This window comes from Balaenoptera ricei, chromosome 7 (genome assembly GCF_028023285.1).
Source record: "Balaenoptera ricei isolate mBalRic1 chromosome 7, mBalRic1.hap2, whole genome shotgun sequence".
Taxonomy (NCBI): domain Eukaryota; kingdom Metazoa; phylum Chordata; class Mammalia; order Artiodactyla; family Balaenopteridae; genus Balaenoptera; species Balaenoptera ricei.
In genome coordinates, this window is record NC_082645.1 from 35940832 (window position 1) to 35945543 (window position 4712).

A 4712-nucleotide genomic window follows, 5' to 3' on the forward strand; every position below is an offset into this window, starting at 1 on the left:
AATTTTGCTAAATGCAATTAAAATATAGGGTTTTTATTATAGTGATTTGAAAAACTGATGTGCATCTTAAAATCTCAGTGCTTAGAAGTTTATTTACCTATTATTATAATTGTTTCATTTAATAAATCTGATGTTACAACAGAGCACTTCCATGATTTTTTTCACGTCTTTCTTCAAACACTAAGATCTATCTCAAATAACATCATGGTATATACTACCATTCTATTTACTCAATGTCGTATCAAAGCATGCAGACCTCACCAACACACACTTTTTTTTTTTTTTTCAGAAGAATGTAGTTTGATATTTATTTTAGTATAAAAGGTTTGTGCACAGTGTAGCAAATACAGCTTTTACAAATCTGTTTTGAAAACGTGGTGGTTGTTTATTTGGGTTTCATACCCTTAAATACTTCATCCATCAGTTTTTTTACTTCTTTGTGTCTTATAACTGTGCTTGGCTCATGCAATCTTGAAGTTTAGCTCCAGTCAGTCCACTTCCACCTGGTTTGTGAAGACAACATAGCTTGCCTTCCTCGTCCATTACTGCTGTTAAGGTTGCAGTTGCCAGATGTTCCTCCTCTTCAGTAGGGTCAACTATAAGCAGAGTGTCATCAAACACAGCAAAGGAAATTGCAACCGATGAGTTCTAATATTCAAATAACTTTTCTTCTTTAAATGAACTTCTGCTACAGCAGTTTCTTCACTTATAGTAACTTCAGGCCACTGTACATTTTTTAAAGCTGCAAACAAAGCAAAGGTACAAGCATCCAAAATGTTTCCATCATGGTTGAGGCAAATGAGATCACAGTATAGAACCCAAGCAAGCTTTCCTGGAGAGATACCTAAGTCCTCTTTCTGAATTATCTGTGAATTTTCAATGATATCTGTAATGAACTGGCCAAGTGGCTGGCCACTTGGGCCTCTTCTCCAGGAGGTCCAGACCGAAATCTCCAGGAACACGGAGCTGATAGATCCAAATTAGGAACAACATATCCTTTATCAGCGGCATCTGTTGGTGGTGCTCCAAATTCCACTTTAATTCCACAAATTACTGTCGTATTTCCCAGCTTCACTAAAGAAGAACCATCTGCAGTACCAATTGAACCTACGTGGACAGTTGTGGTCCTCAATTCACCAAGTTCTCTTCCCTCAGGACGGCAATTCACTTTCAAACACCTCGTGTAATACTCCAGAGGTTCCACAGTTTTGAACCCAGACGCCATCTTCCACCCGCGGGTCCAACACACATATTTGAACACAAATACACACTTTCTTTATTTTCTTTTTCTGTTCCTTCTTTCATTCCTTATAATTCCTTCATATACTGAGTTTGCTTCACCGTATTTTAAACTCTCCATTAATTCTGCAGTTTTATTCATGGCTTATTATACTATACATAAAAAATTATGAGGAGGGTTAAATTGTTAAAAAATTAACTGATACTTTCCCTTTCCTTTGAACCCTTTGGTCCTTTCCAGAAAATTCAGGGAAGAGATAACACATCAAAATGCAAAGTGAAAATAAGTAAAGTCTTAGCTTTCGGGTTTCAAGATCCTGCTCTTTGGGGAAAGTCAAAAGAACTTAAGGTATGGGCAAAATATTTGGAAAACTACCCAATAAGGAAAGAATCAAGATGTCCTCTTGCTCATTAGATAAAACTTCCTTGGGCTGGGGGCATGAAGAAAGTTGGAAAATAAACATTGAGAGTTTAGAATGGGTGGGTCCCCAAGAAAAGAAAAAGGCCCATGTCCCAGTGTCATTGGCTGACTCTAGGTGGGTGGGGAGAAGGATGCACGAGGGGAGGGAATGTGGGGCAACAATAATCTTTAGCAGGATTGCATCTAAGTCCCAAGGGGCTTACACAGAGCCAAGGCTTCAGACAAGGGCCCTAAGGATCAAGGTCACGGCCAGGAGGAGAACCTCTGAATTGTCTGGTGACCTGGGCTTCAATGCCCAGTTCACACAGACACCTGCCGAACTCATTCAGGTCTGGTGGCTTTCTCTGTCTTCCTTCTTTCCCAAGAACCTCTTGGATCCCTGAGCAAAAGATTTCTAGGCCCGTGGTCCACTGGGACACAGGAATCTCTGAGAGGCCCTTTGCCATCTTTTTGGCGCAAGGGAACTATTCTGTCATGAGATGCAACAAGCCCTCTGAGCCAACTGAGGTCCACTTGCCTCAATTCACCTTGCAGCCTGCACTCTGCCAGCATCTCAGACTCCACGTGGAGGGGGCAATGGTCTCTCCACACTGGATTCCCAACCCAGTCTAGGATTTCTGTTCTTTCCTCATTTGGAGCCTGACCAGATGGAGGAGGAAGCAGGGAGCTGGAAGTCTTTCTTAGCTTTCAAAGTATGATCCTCCAAGAAACTGTACTCTCAGCGTAGAGTACAATCGTGGTCCTAATTCATTAATTCATACATTTTCTATTACCTGAGTTTTATTTTCCTGCTTCTTCCTGAGGACCAAGCTAAGACTTGTTTGGTTTATTTATTTTATGTATGTATGTATGTATGTATGTATGTATGTATGTTGTGGCATCCTTTCCTAGAGGTAAAAATCATAGAAGGTGTTAATCAATTAAATCAGGAAGGTCCAAGAGCCCCGTGAAACTACATAGAAAATATATGAGTTAACATTTCAAAATATCATCCTGCCACAACTATTTGTGCCATATTTATTTAATACTTGTCTCTCCTGCTAAAATCTAAGCTCAGCGAAGACATCATTTTGCTCATCACTCTATCCCTAGCACCTTGTACATTGCCTGAAACACAGTAAATACTCAATAAATATTGTTGAATAACTGAATAAATAAAATGATAAATGAAATACCTAAGCAATTCTTGTTACTATTTTGTGACATGCCCCACCATTCCCTCAGAAAGGGCCTTACTCGGTTTATTTTATCCATTACTAGCTCTGGAAACTACTGGTTGCAACCAATGTTTAGTAAGACTTTTCTTTACTCCCTGATTTTGCAAATTTATTACACTTTTAATGCAAAATTAGGTGAGATCCAGAAATGTAGAGTTCTTTTTAAACCACTTGATCTGAGTGTGCTTTGAACATATGTATTGAGAGAAAGTACTTTTCTAGATTAATGGAGAATTTCCAACAAATTGCTTGGCCTACAGTAGTTAATTTATTTATTTTTTTCTTGAGTGTAACGATACAAAGTATACTGGGTTGAAATGAGAAACAGAGGACTCATGGAAACTTATTTTGTTCTGAGTATTATAAAGTAAGATTTTTTTTTTTTTTAAGATTTTTTGAAAGAATACGTTAGGTTTTAGGTTATTCTTGGCTTAAAGCAAAGATTTAAGATGAATTCACCTCTGATTCTTCTGTGAGGTGCTCTCTACACTCTGTTTCAGTAACAATTACCTGCTAAAAATTCCTACTCCCCAGGCCCTCGTACCTGCCTGTAGTTCTCATTGACCTAAATGGAGGTTAAATGTACGTTGCTGAAGGGAGAATTCCAGGCTCCAGAGAGTATCTCTCTTGTAAGTGACAGAAGTGTGTGTGGTGTGTGTGTGTGCATGCAGAAGCCACTAAACCATGTATTTTTACCCCTAAAAGGAAAGTAAGTCAATTCTGGGAACTGAAAACTAGAATAAATATCTACTTCCAACTATATAGGACATGTAGATTCACAGAGGAAAATATTTCCACTCTAGTCATTGATTCCTTTAAAATAGACTGTAAGCTTCCTAAAGATTGTGTGTGTGTGTGTGACTCCTAATCTATGGAAAATCTGTGTAATTAGACTCAAAATGACATAGACAGCAGCAAAAGAGGAGAGGTGTGTTTCCTGTAGATCATGCGGCACCAATGATGCTGTTTACTCTCCTTTACTGTGGGTCTAATTTGGACTTTCATCTCAAGGTAAATATCAGTTTAGGCATCCAGGTATAGCTTCATTAAATAATGTAAAATGCAACTTTGAAAAAACATTAAATACGTATTGAACACACATTAGATAAAACTGTAGCTAGTCGACCTGTATTAAGTACTTACTAAGTACTTACTGTCATATTTTCACTTTTCTTTTTAATAGTTCCTGGATTTAGTTGAAAGCTCATGTCCTAGAAAAAAATTGGGTGGAACACTGAGCAATTAGCTAATAAATTTAACTGGTAGAGGAAGTCAATCAACATGCTTTGGTATTTTTAAAATGGTTACTGAATATCTTCACTTCAGCTTAAGCAGAAAAAGAGGAGTAACTTTCCTAGATATTTCTACTGATGTTTATATGTTAAGGATAATTCCAGAGGCTTCTTCTCAGTGTTGGGAAAAGGCCATTTGTTTGTTTTAAATTCCTGCATTTTTTTTTGCACTGATCACTCAAAAGTGTACTAAATATTCATTCATATTTGGAATTCTTTAAATTGTAGAAGCAATCAGCAATAGTTTTTTAAAAGAAAAAAAAAAAAAACAGTTACACGAGTGCCACATCAGTCTTGGGCAACAGATCAAATTATGGAAAGTTTGAGTTTGTCCTGGCATTGACATTTCTAAAGCAGCCACCATGAAGTATAACTTCAAATGCAGGTTTTAGCAAAGACCACAAAATACATATTTATATTGTAGTTTTTCTAACTCTTCCCTATTGTTACGGGCCTTTGTCCTGCCTTTGAAATTTTGAAAAAGAAAAGCTAGGAAGAAAGCTATGTTTTTTGAGGTATGTATTTTAGGTGTATGTGGATTTT

At 37.5% G+C, this 4712-nt stretch overlaps 1 pseudogene; it reads right to left on the bottom strand.

The window, feature by feature from the left end:
• Positions 1–336: 336 nt before the first annotated feature.
• Positions 337–1225, bottom strand: LOC132368478 (exosome complex component RRP43-like; annotated as a pseudogene).
• Positions 1226–4712: the final 3487 nt, after the last annotated feature.